Genomic DNA, 16131 nt, shown 5'->3' with positions numbered 1-16131 from the left:
TTGTAATGTACGTATAACCTGAACATTTAAGAGACACTGGGCCTGATTCACAAAGAGGTGCTAACCCAGTTAGAGACTTTAGGCGTGATAACCATTGCACCCCGCTGGTGAAAAGCCAGTTTAGGCATGATAAGTTTAGGCGTGATAAGTTTAGGCGTGATAAGTTTAGGCATGCTAAGTTTAAATAAGTTTAGATCGCACACAAAGTCCCGCACGCAAAGCAGCGCCATTAAACTCTATGCAAAGTGCACCAGATTTTGCTAGCGCAAAACTTTTGATCAGCTGTGCACTGCGGTGCTAAACCAGTTGGTGCTTAAACTTATCATGCCTAAACTTATCACACCTAAACTTAACATGCCTAAACTTATCACACCTAAACTTATCACACCTAAACTTATCATGCCTAAACTGAGTTTAGGCATGATAAAGGGCTTTTCACCAGCGTGCTAACTGTTAGCACCGCTTTGTGAATCAGGCCCACTGTAGTGACATAAAGTAGAATGCACTAAATTATTCAGAATACACACGGAACCTTTACTTTATTGAACATACAAATCTGCCTGTAAACACCTTACACGACCAAAACACAGACAGTAATAAAATCCATTTCTGCGCAGAAATAAAACATAAAACCAAGGAGCCAACCCACACTTCCCCTAGTAGCCTTCTCTAGGCTTCTGTGCATGGAGTCCGTCAATGACTGTCTGCTCCATGCACACAAGCCCAGCCCGCCCACAACTCACACACCGCCTGGCACCATACATTCAGCAGCTGCCTCCCCCTGATGGGGATAAGTCCTTTGTTGTTAAGCAAAAGCAAGCAAGCCTTTAGTAAGCGTGAAGAGGTGCAAGCCAAAACGCTATTATGTGGAGCATTAGCAGCCAGGCATCATTCTCCCATAGCTCATCAATTACATGCAAAGGTTGTAATATACTTGCAGTGCCCCACAACTTGGAGTGGCTCGGGTTCTCCGCTCTGTTCCACTCCTCTCCAATTGTCCACAGTTTCGCCCACCACTAAAGTGATCCGTCAAGCTTAAGTCACTCTCTGGTTCCCTCCACTCCGGGTATCATTCCCGTGTTCCCCGGAGGAGTAGTGTGCAGGACATTCCCATCTACAGTCCTAGGGGGGATGGCTAGACATCTCCAAGCCTCTGCACGTGTAGGAGTCTCTAGGTGCTGCCCCCACGCTGGCTCAACCGCTCAGCTATGGATATGGCAGATATCAGTGCACTTGGTATGTGCCTCCATATCGCCTAGTCGGGTCAGGATGCCGTTAGCAGGCGTTTTTGGGCTGCAATGCCGTGGGCAGTGGGGAACGCTGAATCCGCGTTGTGTGGCGATAGGCTCCTCCCACCGACGTTTCGCGTCACATGACGCTTCCTCAGGGCGTGGCCAAGGCACACAGCGTTCGCTTCTTTATAGGAGGGGTCACTCCCCTCCCAGCATGGCACACACTTCCGTGATGATGTCATTTTTTTGTTCATTTCAACAAAGCTTTATTGCTACCAGTAGTCTTTCCGAGTTCACAAAGGAGCAGGCTTATTTTTATTCCGTCAGATCATCCCCTTTTATATTAGATCTTTCACTTCTTGCATCTTATATCCATTACATCATCTTATGGCAATTATATTGTATATAAAATGGTATTTTACAATCTGACTAGCATATTCTATTCCAATACACTGCCATCTAATGGATAACTGCAATGCTTACATTACATTGTCATTTCTCATCCCTAATTCATTCAGGCTTCATTCTTATTACCCTTTTGTACCCTTTTCCCCCCACTCCTCCACCTCTCTGGGGCATGGGGACTATGAGTTAGGTACTTTCTTTTTTATATTAGGACATTTTTTATGGGAGAGATGTGTACGGGGAATTATTGGCTATTTTGGGACTTATTTATTTCCCTTTTCTCTCATTTCAGATCATTTTTCATTTTTATGCTACTATTTCCATCCATTTTACTTGTAGGCTATCTGCCGCAAGAAGGGGGTTAGATTTAGGTCAGAATTAAAGCCGTAGGGTTCAACAGTATTTAACCTATAAATCCACATTGATTCCTTCCCCAGGAGCACATCATCAAAGTCCCCCCTCCTCTCTGAGAGGTTTAATTTGTATATGGCTTTGACCTTAGTACCCCTTAATGAGGCTCCATGTTGTTCTCTATAGTGTTTATATAGGGGCATTTCCACCTCCCCCTCTTCAATCTCTCGAAAATGTTCTAAGATTCGTGATTTCAGGTCTCTCTTAGTCTTGCCTACATATTTTAACTTGCATGGGCATTCAATTACATATACTACTCTCTCTGAATCACAGTTCATAAACCCATTGATCTTATATGTACGTCTTCCCTCTGTGTCAGTAAACGTCTTAGTCTTGTCAACATATGGACACATTTTGCACCTCCCACATCTGAACATGCCCCTCCCTGCTCCACTTCTCAGCCACTTGCTACCTTCCATTGTGGGTTTAAATTCACTCCTCACTAGTCTGTCTTTCAAATTTGGTGCCCGTTTCGCTGTCAGCATTGGTCTTGGTCCCACTATCTTTTCAATCTCGGGGCTTGCTCTAAGTATGCCCCAATGTTTATCAAGAAGCTGTCTTAGGTCTTCCCAATGAGAACCATAGGGGGTGATTATCCTCAGATTGTTCTCCTTGGGGGTGTCATGTGTCAATCTGGATGACAACAGATTTGACCTTGCATTATTCCATGCCTTTTTGACTGCTGATTTTAGGATTCTATGTGAGTATCCTCGCTCTCTGAATCTAGAGTACATTTCTCTTGATTCTTTTCGAAACTGCTCATCTGTTGAGCAGTTCCTACGTATACGCAAAAATTGACTATACGGAATAGATCGTATTAAGGCTGGTGGGTGATGGCTGGCGGCATGGAGGACACTATTTCCCGCCGTTGGCTTCCGATACGTGGAGGTGACAATTTCTCCTCCACATAGCGTTAATTTGAGATCTAAGAATGACATCTCCGCATCGCTTACTGCATATGTGAGACGAATATTGCGTTTATTTCCATTTAGCTTTTGTATAAATTCCGCTAGTTCTTGCTCAGTGCCCCTCCATACCACCAGCACATCGTCTATAAATCGAAGCCAGAGGGCGACATGTGCTCCGAAGTCCGGGTCCGGGTAGACGCGAAACGTCGGTGGGAGGAGCCTATCGCCACACAACGCGGATTCAGCGTTCCCCACTGCCCACGGCATTGCAGCCCAAAAACGCCTGCTAACGGCATCCTGACCCGACTAGGCGATATGGAGGCACATACCAAGTGCACTGATATCTGCCATATCCATAGCTGAGCGGTTGAGCCAGCGTGGGGGCAGCACCTAGAGACTCCTACACGTGCAGAGGCTTGGAGATGTCTAGCCATCCCCCTAGGACTGTAGATGGGAATGTCCTGCACACTACTCCTCCGGGGAACACGGGAATGATACCCGGAGTGGAGGGAACCAGAGAGTGACTTAAGCTTGACGGATCACTTTAGTGGTGGGCGAAACTGTGGACAATTGGAGAGGAGTGGAACAGAGCGGAGAACCCGAGCCACTCCAAGTTGTGGGGCACTGCAAGTATATTACAACCTTTGCATGTAATTGATGAGCTATGGGAGAATGATGCCTGGCTGCTAATGCTCCACATAATAGCGTTTTGGCTTGCACCTCTTCACGCTTACTAAAGGCTTGCTTGCTTTTGCTTAACAACAAAGGACTGATCCCCATCAGGGGGAGGCAGCTGCTGAATGTATGGTGCCAGGCGGTGTGTGAGTTGTGGGCGGGCTGGGCTTGTGTGCATGGAGCAGACAGTCATTGACGGACTCCATGCACAGAAGCCTAGAGAAGGCTACTAGGGGAAGTGTGGGTTGGCTCCTTGGTTTTATGTTTTATTTCTGCGCAGAAATGGATTTTATTACTGTCTGTGTTTTGGTCGTGTAAGGTGTTTACAGGCAGATTTGTATGTTCAATAAAGTATCACTTTTACAACTGAGAGGTAATAGTGTATATGGCCAAATTTGTGCTAAAAATCTTTAATATGTTAATACTGGCCACACTGATTCACCAGTTGTGTGTATATAGACTATAGTGAGTATTCTGAGCATATGTGTTGCAGCCTCATGGCAAAACCCTCAATCTTCTGACATGTATATAATGAGACAATATTGTCTTATTGCCATGTGACTGGAACAGATTATAAACTGCCTGTTGTCCTGGTGGCAAAGAATATATATTGCCCGAAATCAAGACTAACAGTTGATTTATTCGTTTTTTTAAAAAAAAAAACGTGTAAAGGTGCACAGTGTTCAAACATGGCCTATATGATATCAGATGATATTGATGATGAAATTAAGGATAGCTTTGCAGCTTCGATCGAATGTGAGGATGATGACACAGTGGAGATGAAAGCCATGTTTAGAACGCATAGAACATTACTATTAAAACAGCTTAAACGTAAATGGAATGCCTCCCTCTTAGAGTCATATGAAAAGGCAGGAATTGTCCCAGATGGTCTGGTTGACAGAATAATCCCTGCAGAAAACCTATTAACTGACAGGTTTGTGGAAAAATGGAAAAAGAAGGCCTTTGAGAGGGGCATTGAGGTAGTAAAAATGATAGCAGAGGAGGAACGAATCCAGTTGGAGGAAACAACGGATCTCATCTCCACTCATGTCGTCGAACTCAATAAATATAGAAATCACAAGGAGTTTAACGGGTTGAATAAATCTTTGAAAGAGTTCATAGAGAAAGTACAGGCAGAAACTAAAAAAAGAAAGCAAAATAAATTTCAGAAGGATCGAAAGAAATGGGATCGAGATAAGACATTTGACCCAAAAAATAAAATAGTCAAACGCCAGCAGCGAAAACGAAGTCGATCACGAAACCGAAAACCAATATCGGGTGCGTCTGAAGGTGAGACAGACGCATCCGAGGCATCAGGTAGCAGTAAGAAATCAGTCACATTTTCAAAAAAAGAAAAGCAGAAGAAAAACCCCAAGGGAGTTTTAAAAGGGAAAAACCAGGAGAAGCAGGAAAGAGAGAGAGGAAAAAACTACAATGGAAGGCGGGGGGCGACAGACTCAGAGGAGAACAGCTCAGAGGACGAATGGTGGGGAGTGACCAGGAGCAACAAAGTATACCGGGGGAATTGCTAAACCCAGACCCATCAGGTGTAGTAATAAATTTATCGACCTTTGAGCTAGACAGAAATCATATAGAGGTTCTGGTTAAGGGACTATCCTTCTCCCCCACTGCCACTGGAGACACCTTTGAAATATATAAGGATATTAATTTGTTTCTAAGGAAGTTGATGTTAAGATTGTATCATGCAGGTGGGCACAGTGGCACTGGGAGTGGGAAAAATCAGGAGGTGGAGATGTGGGATGGGACCCAGCAAGAAACCCTGAGAGCAGAAGATAGGGAGGCAATTATAAACCTCCAGGTTCTCCTTGATGAGGGCGGACAAGTAATCGATGAGGATGACAATCAGGGGGCACGTGCCCCATTAGCAACGTCACTACGTAAACGTGCCACCACCATGCCCCCCCTATCAAACAATAGATATGTCTCGGTGTTTCTTGAAACCCTGAATAATGAACTAAAAACAAAGAACTGGGATGGGAATAGAATAGAATTACACAATTTAACTGCAGTTCAGAGAAAAGCAATTGATGAGTTAAAAAATGCCCCAAACTTGGTAATAAAACCCAGTGATAAAGGGGGAAATATTGTATTGCTTAATGAAAAGGACTACATAACAGAGGCAATGAGGCAATTGTCAGACAAAGAAACATATGAGAAGTTGGAAAGGAATCCCTTTCCTGTAATAAAAGATAAGATTAATCATTGGATTGATGAGGCCTATGAAAAGCAGGTAATTACCAAAGACGAATGGAATTACCTGCTGGTAATTAACTATAATGTACCAACAATCTATTTTATTCCAAAAGTGCACAAGAACCCAGTGAATCCACCAGGTCGCCCCATCGTGTCCGGATGTGGCGGTCCCTGTGAGAGACTGGGTAGGCTGATTGATGAAAAACTAAAACCATTAGTAATGCAACTTCCATCTTATGTTAGGGATAGCCGAGATGTTTTGAAGGTGCTGGACGGATTCGCTGTCCCCCCTGGGTCCCTCCTTGTTGGGATCGATGTGGAATCTTTATACACGTCGATCCCGCACGAGGAGGGACTCAGGGCAGTTGACTTTTTCTTGGAGGAAAGCTGCCATGAGGCGGCTGAACATAATGACATGTTGATACGGGCAATGAGCCTGGTGCTGAAGTTAAACTGTTTCAAATTTAATGGCAGATACTACAAACAAGTGAGGGGAACGTCGATGGGGGCGGCATGTGCTCCGGCATATGCATGTCTGCATCTCGGGCTCTGGGAGAGGCAAGATGTCTACCCGGACCCGGACTTCGGAGCACATGTCGCCCTCTGGCTTCGATTTATAGACGATGTGCTGGTGGTATGGAGGGGGACTGAGCAAGAACTAGCGGAATTTATACAAAAGCTAAATGGAAATAAACGCAATATTCGTCTCATATATGCAGTAAGCGATGCGGAGATGTCATTCTTAGATCTCAAATTAACGCTATGTGGAGGAGAAATTGTCACCTCCACGTATCGGAAGCCAACGGCGGGAAATAGTGTCCTCCATGCCGCCAGCCATCACCCACCAGCCTTAATACGATCTATTCCGTATAGTCAATTTTTGCGTATACGTAGGAACTGCTCAACAGATGAGCAGTTTCGAAAAGAATCAAGAGAAATGTACTCTAGATTCAGAGAGCGAGGATACTCACATAGAATCCTAAAATCAGCAGTCAAAAAGGGATGGAATAATGCAAGGTCAAATCTGTTGTCATCCAGATTGACACATGACACCCCCAAGGAGAACAATCTGAGGATAATCACCCCCTATGGCAGACGCGTATCTACAGGAGTGCACATGGGGCAGCTGCTATAGGCGCCCCTTGCCGCTCACCTGGGGGGGGGCGCATCTCTGAACAAATAAATCACCCCTCTCCATCAAGTCCGAGCACCTCCTCATGCTCCTTCCCACAATCCGCAGCCGCCAGCGCTGTACATCCTGCCTGGAGGAGAGGTCTGACACACACTTACAGTGTCGCACAGCATCCTGTAAGCTTCTCTCGTTGTCCTGGCAACATCGGCAACTTCCAGCACAGAATGCAGAACTGGCTTCCCTTCATCTCTCCTCTATCCAGGAAGCCCAGCAGACAAGCAGTGGAACGCAGGGAAGGACAGAGCAGAGCATGTGACCTCACCTCTTTCTCCCGCTGGACTGTGTGCAGTGCCAGTGACTTGCTGAAGTCAAGTTTGTAAGCTGCTGCAGGAATCAGGGTAAGGGGACAAAGATTGATGTGCCAGCACAGCGTGTAGCCTGTAATTATCTGCAAGACTGCACAGAAGGCTGTCTGTGAGGCTTCACTAGTGATTAGGCTGATATCCCCCTCTCATCACTGTCCCTCGGAGGGGCCGCACACTCACACCCACACAGTCATTCAAAACTTTTATTGCACACAGTGTTAATTTGTTTCACCACACTGTGTGCTAAGACTGTTTGCATCCACAGCAGTACGTTTAACTCTTTATTGTCTTATTTCTTTTACACTGGGGCTACTGGACTGGCCCTTATAAATCCAGGACAGCTTACTATTTCATCTCAGAGCTGAAGCTAAGTTAGAAATCAAACTATAAGTTAGAGATGAACTGTAAAAACCCATTATTATAAAATCTGTTCTGCAGGGCAACAGCATCTGCTGGCTACTAGATATGTCGGCGAATGGTTCGGGAACACCTCACCCTGTACTACTTCCGGGTTGCTATGACCCGAAGTAGTACAGCTGCGCTGGGCCGGCGGTGCGCATCCTAGATCCCGCGCCTGTTGCCGGGCACTTTCTGCGCATGTGCGTGACGTCCCGCTCATGTGCAGAGAGTGCCCGGCAACAGGCGCACGATCAAAGACACACACCGCCGGCCCAGAGCAGCCGTACTACTCCAGGTCATAGCGACCCGGAAGTAGTAGCGGCCCATAGGGGTTCGACAGCGAACGGTTGGCCTACATCCCTACTGGCCACTACTTTCCCACTGTCCCACATTTTATTCCAGTTACAATTTCCATGCTATAGCAGGCCCAGGCCTTCCCACATTTTAATTCTTACAATTTCCATCCATTCTACAGCAGGCCACTGCTTTCCTATAAGTTCTGGGATTTTCCCAGAAATGAAATTCTGTGGGTAAGCACTGCAGTGGCCTGCTGTAGAATGGATGGAAGTTTGTAAGAACTACTGAAATGTGGATAAGCAGGAGCCTGCTGTAGTATGGAAACTAAATGTGTGTTCTAAGGTTCCTTGCAGTTGAAAATAATTGTTCATGTGAGGTCTTTTACTTACCTGGGGCTTCCGCCAGAATCCACGCCCTGAAGTCTTGTAGTTCTCTCGCTCTCCCTGTAAACTGTATAGACTACTGTGCATGTGTTGGCTTGGTGGCGAGGCACTTTGATTGCACTCCTGTAAAGTGCTATGTACAGGTGCAGAATGCTCCCAGCCACAGGAGTGCAATCAAGTAGGCATGCCGCCAGGCTAGTGCATGGGTTAGTATTGCATGACCTAGCTACGTCACACACCTTACCGGGCCAGAGCGGACCAAGGATGAGGACCAGTAGGTCAGCGAGGAAACTACGAGATTGCGGAGGCCCCAGGTAAGTGAAAGAGTGTTTTATCTGGTGTTATGGAGGGGCGCAATTTCAGTGCTTGCCATAGGCGCTATTTTCCCTAGATACGCCTCTGCCCTATGGTTCTCATTGGGAAGACCTAAGACAGCTTCTTGATAAACATTGGGGCATACTTAGAGCAAGCCCCGAGATTGAAAAGATAGTGGGACCAAGACCAATGCTGACAGCGAAACGGGCACCAAATTTGAAAGACAGACTAGTGAGGAGTGAATTTAAACCCACAATGGAAGGTAGCAAGTGGCTGAGAAGTGGAGTAGGGAGGGGCATGTTCAGATGTGGGAGGTGCAAAATGTGTCCATATGTTGACAAGACTAAGACGTTTACTGACACAGAGGGAAGACGTACATATAAGATCAATGGGTTTATGAACTGTGATTCAGAGAGAGTAGTATATGTAATTGAATGCCCATGCAAGTTAAAATATGTAGGCAAGACTAAGAGAGACCTGAAATCACGAATCTTAGAACATTTTCAAGAGATTGAAGAGGGGGAGGTGGAAATGCCCCTATATAAACACTATAGAGAACAACATGGAGCCTCATTAAGGGGTACTAAGGTCAAAGCCATATACAAATTAAACCTCTCAGAGAGGAGGGGGGACTTTGATGATGTGCTCCTGGGGAAGGAATCAATGTGGATTTATAGGTTAAATACTGTTGAACCCTACGGCTTTAATTCTGACCTAAATCTAACCCCCTTCTTGCGGCAGATAGCCTACAAGTAAAATGGATGGAAATAGTAGCATAAAAATGAAAAATGATCTGAAATGAGAGAAAAGGGAAATAAATAAGTCCCAAAATAGCCAATAATTCCCCGTACACATCTCTCCCATAAAAAATGTCCTAATATAAAAAAGAAAGTACCTAACTCATAGTCCCCATGCCCCAGAGAGGTAGAGGAGTGGGGGGAAAAGGGTACAAAAGGGTAATAAGAATGAAGCCTGAATGAATTAGGGATGAGAAATGACAATGTAATGTAAGCATTGCAGTTATCCATTAGATGGCAGTGTATTGGAATAGAATATGCTAGTCAGATTGTAAAATACCATTTTATATACAATATAATTGCCATAAGATGATGTAATGGATATAAGATGCAAGAAGTGAAAGATCTAATATAAAAGGGGATGATCTGACGGAATAAAAATAAGCCTGCTCCTTTGTGAACTCGGAAAGACTACTGGTAGCAATAAAGCTTTGTTGAAATGAACAAAAAAATGACATCATCACGGAAGTGTGTGCCATGCTGGGAGGGGAGTGACCCCTCCTATAAAGAAGCGAACGCTGTGTGCCTTGGCCACGCCCTGAGGAAGCGTCATGTGACGCGAAACGTCGGTGGGAGGAGCCTATCGCCACACAACGCGGATTCAGCGTTCCCCACTGCCCACGGCATTGCAGCCCAAAAACGCCTGCTAACGGCATCCTGACCCGACTAGGCGATATGGAGGCACATACCAAGTGCACTGATATCTGCCATATCCATAGCTGAGCGGTTGAGCCAGCGTGGGGGCAGCACCTAGAGACTCCTACACGTGCAGAGGCTTGGAGATGTCTAGCCATCCCCCCTAGGACTGTAGATGGGAATGTCCTGCACACTACTCCTCCGGGGAACACGGGAATGATACCCGGAGTGGAGGGAACCAGAGAGTGACTTAAGCTTGACGGATCACTTTAGTGGTGGGCGAAACTGTGGACAATTGGAGAGGAGTGGAACAGAGCGGAGAACCCGAGCCACTCCAAGTTGTGGGGCACTGCAAGTATATTACAACCTTTGCATGTAATTGATGAGCTATGGGAGAATGATGCCTGGCTGCTAATGCTCCACATAATAGCGTTTTGGCTTGCACCTCTTCACGCTTACTAAAGGCTTGCTTGCTTTTGCTTAACAACAAAGGACTGATCCCCATCAGGGGGAGGCAGCTGCTGAATGTATGGTGCCAGGCGGTGTGTGAGTTGTGGGCGGGCTGGGCTTGTGTGCATGGAGCAGACAGTCATTGACGGACTCCATGCACAGAAGCCTAGAGAAGGCTACTAGGGGAAGTGTGGGTTGGCTCCTTGGTTTTATGTTTTATTTCTGCGCAGAAATGGATTTTATTACTGTCCGTGTTTTGGTCGTGTAAGGTGTTTACAGGCAGATTTGTATGTTCAATAAAGTATCACTTTTACAACTGAGAGGTAATAGTGTATATGGCCAAATTTGTGCTAAAAATCTTTAATATGTTAATACTGGCCACACTGATTCACCAGTTGTGTGTATATAGACTATAGTGAGTATTCTGAGCATATGTGTTGCAGCCTCATGGCAAAACCCTCAATCTTCACACACGGAACCTTTCCTGGTTTCAGGATCAGGAACACTACTTATATCTACTGTATATATTGCTGTATATTAATAGGTAGCCCTCACAGTGATGTTTAGCCTAGGCTGATTAGCAATGCTGAATGTGCCCCCAAAGCATTCTGGGAGAGCAGGTATATTTCTACTCGCTTTGGAATTCTCAGTTGACCAGACACTCCACTTTCATGGAAAAAAAGTGCCTGGGAAAAAAGACGCCGGATATTGCCGTTAGTACAGTATCAGTAAAATTACAGATAAGCTACCACTTAATTCCATATGCTACTACTTAACCTCCTTGGCGGTGCGCAGTTTCAGATGCTGTGTCCGCGGGAGGATTTTTAAAAAATAAAATTTGATTGAAATGCTTAAGCTAGCACTTCGCTAGCTAAATATGCCCCCCAAGTCCTCCAACACCCCTCTGATCCCCCCGATCGCCGCCGGCCACGAACCCGTGAGAGCCGCAGCTTCACTGTTTAGCTTCAGTCGTCACTATGGCGACGATCGGACATCACGTCATCGACGTAATGCACAGTCTCGATCCTCCCCATAGCGAAACCTGGAGCGGATTGGGAGGCTGCGCCATTGCGGGATTTCTGGGGGGTACGTATAATTGGGGGGATCGGGGGGGAGAGCGGAGGCACTTGGGGGGAATATTTAGCTAGCGAAGTGCTAGCTTAAACATTTAGAACAATTTTTATTTTAAAAAAATCCTCAGGGGGCCATGCGATCCTCTCCGGCGGCTAGCCCGAACGTAGGTCCGGCTTACCGCCAGGGTTCATTCTGATAGTAAAATATCAGTAATCATAACATCTTACCATGACCTAACGTAGCCGTACTCTCACACAGAACACTGCCACAATTAGTGCCTATCCTTAATCACCCCCCCCCCCCCAGTCCCTAATTTAAGCCCCTGGTGGCGTCCAAACTTCACCCTTAACAAGTGTGTTACATTTTTCCCCAATTATGAAAAAAAGTTTTTGAAAACTTTGAAAAAATTGCTTGGGTCTATACATTAAAGAAAACCTGTAACTAAAAAAAGTTCCCCTGGGGGGTACTCACCTCGGGTGGGGGAAGCCTCCGGATCCTATTGAGGCTTCTCCTGTCCTCCTCCGTCCCACGGTGGTCTCACTGTGCCCCTCCGAACGGTGGGGATGTAAATATTTACCTTCTCGGCTCCAGCGCAGCACCTTTTCTGCTCGGAGATAGGCGGAAATAGCTCTCCGTCCGCTTTACTGTGCAGGTGCAAGTGTCCTGCGCCTGCGTAGTGCAGCGAACCCAACAGAGATCAGCTATTTCCGTGCTGAGAGCCGCAACAGCGCCCCCGTGGAGCTAGGGAAGGAAAATATATCAAGCCTTGTCAGGCTTGTCGAACGAGGATTGCGAGATGCTTCAGGGGAGCCAGGGCTGGATTACCTGCAGCTACAGGGATGGGGGAGGCCTCATTGGGACCCTGAAGCTTCCCCCTCCCTAGGTAAGAACCCTCCAGGGGAACTTTTTTTAGTTACAGGTTTACTATAATGTATAGACCCAAGCAATTTTTTCAGAGTTTTCAAAAACTTTTTTTCATAATTGGGGAAAAATTTTACACACTTGTTTTTAGTACTGGGTCTCTCTAAGAAATTGACAATTTACCCTACACCATTCAATGTTTATAAAAAACTAGCTGACCCGCGGCGTAGCATACGCTGAGCAGGAGGGGGTATCAGGCAGGAAGGGGGTATTGGGCACAGCGGCTGGGAGGGGGGTCGGACCCCCCCACTCCCTCACCTGGGTCCCCCATCTGCACTCTCCCTGTAGCTTAAGTTAAGCAGCAGCCACCGCTATTAGTAAGAGGCAGCGGGCGGGGAAGACTCACCTCTTCCGCGTTCCAGTGTGCGTTCCACTGTCGTCACTTCCTGCAATGCCAGCCGACCCCCCTCCCCCGCCGCTGTGCCCAATACCCCCATCCTACCCGCCACCCCCTTCAGCTCGGCGGCAAGTGTAGGTCCGCCCCTGGGGGCAGGGCGCTACTTTTTCTTCTTGCTTGGACAGCATGCTGCACCATATTCTGATGGAACCTGCCAGACTGCAGTGCTGATGCCAGGGGCGTTTCTAGGGTCCTTGGAGATCGGGGGCACCTGTGGGCACTAGGTGGGGGGTACACAGCAAAAAAATGAGCGTGGCCATGAGGTAAGTGGGCATGGCCATGGGTGAGGCCAAATGTACATGAACTTAGCAGCGGTGTAAGCTACAGATAAGGGGCATGCCCATCGAAATATTGGATGGAGCCCCCTGTCCTTTATTTAGATAATTTACAATCAGTATAGGCATAGATCAAAGATGTATACGCACATACAATTTTGATTGGTCAATCACTGACCAATTTTACCACCCCCGTGCAGTAAGTGGGCCAACAGACAATGAATTTGATGAACAGAGCTAAAATTGGCTAATCAAAATTGTATGTGTGTACCAGGCTTTACAGCTAATACTGTACATACTGAAAGTATAGGGATCAGCATACAATACAGTTGTTTTACAATCAGTAAAGGCACAGAGTAACACCTTATACTGTACACACTGGAGGTAGATCACACAGTGCCGGCACTAGAGAACAGCGTATACTGTACATACTGTAGGCAGTAGAATTCAGCACACTGCAGCTAGCGGGACGAAAAATATGAGGGCCACGTTGTGCGGCGCGCTTGGCGTGCAGCACCGAAAAATGGGTGGGCCATGGACCAGAATGTGGGTGTGGTAACGGGTGGAGACAAATTTACATGAACCTAGCAATGGTGGGACATTAGATTAGGACAGTGGTGGCGAACCTTTTGGAGGCCGAGTGCCCGAACTGCAACCCACAAGTCACTTATCTATCGCAAAGTGGCAACAGCAATTTAAGCTAAATACTGTACAAACGTTTTAACTCATACATGAACATTATGGAAAATCCAAGTTGAAAATAAACTGTGAAGATAAACAATTTCATCCATCCTACTCCTGAAAAATGTATTCAATTTTTTAGAACCTCCCAGTTTTATTTTCTGTTTTAAAAAGCTAAAAAAGTAGGTTGAATGCTATTGTCTCATATGATGAGGATTCAGCTTTTCCCATAGTCTCGCAGTTAGCAATCATGTTCCCCCCAACAAGACAAATTCAGCAATCATGAGGCCCCCCATCAAGACAAATTCTGCAATCGTGAGGCCCCTATCAAGACAAATTCAGCAATCATGAGGCCCCCAACAAGACAAATTCAGCAATCATGAGGCACCCAACATGACAAATTCAGCAATCGTGAGGCCCTCGACATGACAAATTCAGCACTCGTGAGGCCCCCGACATGACAAATTCAGCAATCGTGAGGCCCCTAACAAGACAAATTCAGCAATCATGAGGCCCCCAACAAATCATGAGGCTCCCAACAAGACAAATTCAGCAATCTTGAGGCCCCCAACAAATCATGGGGCTCCCAACAAGACAAATTCAGCAGTCATGAGGCACATAAATAGACAGCATTTCACATACCGTAAATAGGCAGAATATGGTAGACACCTCTCACCTGGCTTCTGAATTCTCCTTTACTGGCTGCTGTGCCTGGCAATACTGTGTTTGGCTGGATTGGGGATGATGTGTGGGCTGAAAGGCCTGGCAGTGATGCTGTGGCTGATGCTGTGGCTGGGTTGGCTGGCGGTGATGCTGTGACCTGGCTGGCGGTGATGCTGGGCTGTTGAAGTAAATGCTGGCCTGACTGGTGGTGATGCTGTGGCCTTTTTGACAGTGATTCTGGGCTGGCTGGTGGTGATGCTGGGCTGGCTGGCCTGGATAGTTTAGGTAATAACAGGTGCCCTCTAGTAAAAGGTAGGTAGGAGTCCCCAAGTTTAGGTAGCGACAGAAGCCCCCCAGTTTAGGTAGTGACAGAAGCCCCCAGTTTAGGTAGTGAGTGACAGGGACCTCCAGGTTAGCTAGTGAGTGACAGGCGCCACCCAGGTTAGGTAGTGAGTGACAGGGACCCCCAGTTAGCTAGTGAGTGACAGGGACCACCAGTTAGGTAGTGAGTGACAGGGACCACCAGTTAGGTAGTGAGTGACAGGGACCCCCAGTTAGGTAGTGAGTGACAGGGACCACCAGGTTAGGTAGTGAGTGACAGGGACCACCAGGTTATATAGTGAGTGACAGGGACCACCAGGTTATATAGTGAGTGACAGGCGCCCCCCAGGTTAGATAGTAAGTGACAGGAACCCCCAGGTTAGGTAGTGAGTGACAGGGACCCCCAGGTTAGGAAGTGAGTGACAGGGACCCCCAATTAGGTAGTGAGTGACAGGGACCCCCAGTTAGGTAGTGCGTGACAGAGACCCCCAGTTAGGTAGTGAGTGACAGGGACCCCCAGTTAGGTAGTGAGTGACAGGGACCACCAGGTTAGATAGTGAGTGACAGGGACCACCAGGTTAGGTAGTGAGTGACAGGGACCACCAGGTTAGGTAGTGAGTGACAGGGACCACCAGGTTAGATAGTGAGTGACAGGGACCCCCGTTAGGTACTGAGTGACAGGGATCCCCATTTAGGTAGTGAGTGACAGGGACCCCCATTTAGGTAGTGAGTGACAGGGACCCCCATTTAGGTAGTGAGTGACAGGGATCCCCGTTTAGGTAGTGAGTGACAGGGACCCTGTTTAGGTAGTGAGTGACAGGGACCCCATTTAGGTAGTGAGTGACAGGGACCACCAGGTTAGGTAGTGAGTGACAGGGACCACCAGGTTAGGTAGTGAGTGACAGGGACCACCAGGTTAGGTAGTGAGTGACAGGGACCCCCGCTTAGGTAGTGAGTGACAAGGACCACCATTTAGGTAGTGAGTGACAGGGATCCCTGTTTAGGTAGTGAGTGACAGGTGCCCCCAGGTTAGGAAGTGACAGGGAACCTCATTTAGGTAGTGAGTGACAGGGACCCCCGTTTAGGTAGTGAGTGACAGGGACCACCATTTAGATAGTGAGTGACAGGGACCCCCGTTTAGGTAGTGAGTGACAGGGATCCCCATTTAGGTAATGAGTGA

At 47.0% G+C, this 16131-nt stretch overlaps 1 protein-coding gene and 1 long non-coding RNA gene across 3 annotated transcripts in view; one reads left to right on the top strand and one right to left on the bottom strand.

The window, feature by feature from the left end:
• The window catches only part of LOC137535692 (uncharacterized), a 172276-nt gene that overhangs the window by 58695 nt on the left and 97450 nt on the right, over positions 1–16131 (top strand). The window lies entirely within an intron of this gene.
• Positions 1–16131, bottom strand: part of SLC16A12 (solute carrier family 16 member 12) — a 190168-nt gene that overhangs the window by 133573 nt on the left and 40464 nt on the right. The window contains exon 1 of one of the 2 annotated variants that reach the window (XM_068257555.1): positions 7300–7350. The exons of the other annotated variant lie outside the window; for it this stretch is intronic. The gene's annotated coding sequence lies outside the window, so the exon portion shown is untranslated. Of the gene's footprint in view, positions 1–7299; positions 7351–16131 lie in introns of those variants that run through there. 2 annotated transcript variants of the gene reach the window in all.

Source organism: Hyperolius riggenbachi, chromosome 10, assembly GCF_040937935.1.
Source record: "Hyperolius riggenbachi isolate aHypRig1 chromosome 10, aHypRig1.pri, whole genome shotgun sequence".
NCBI classification, from domain to species: Eukaryota; Metazoa; Chordata; class Amphibia; order Anura; family Hyperoliidae; genus Hyperolius; species Hyperolius riggenbachi.
The sequence above is the reverse complement of the archived record's forward strand: the minus strand, read 5'-3'. Positions and strand labels throughout refer to the sequence as shown.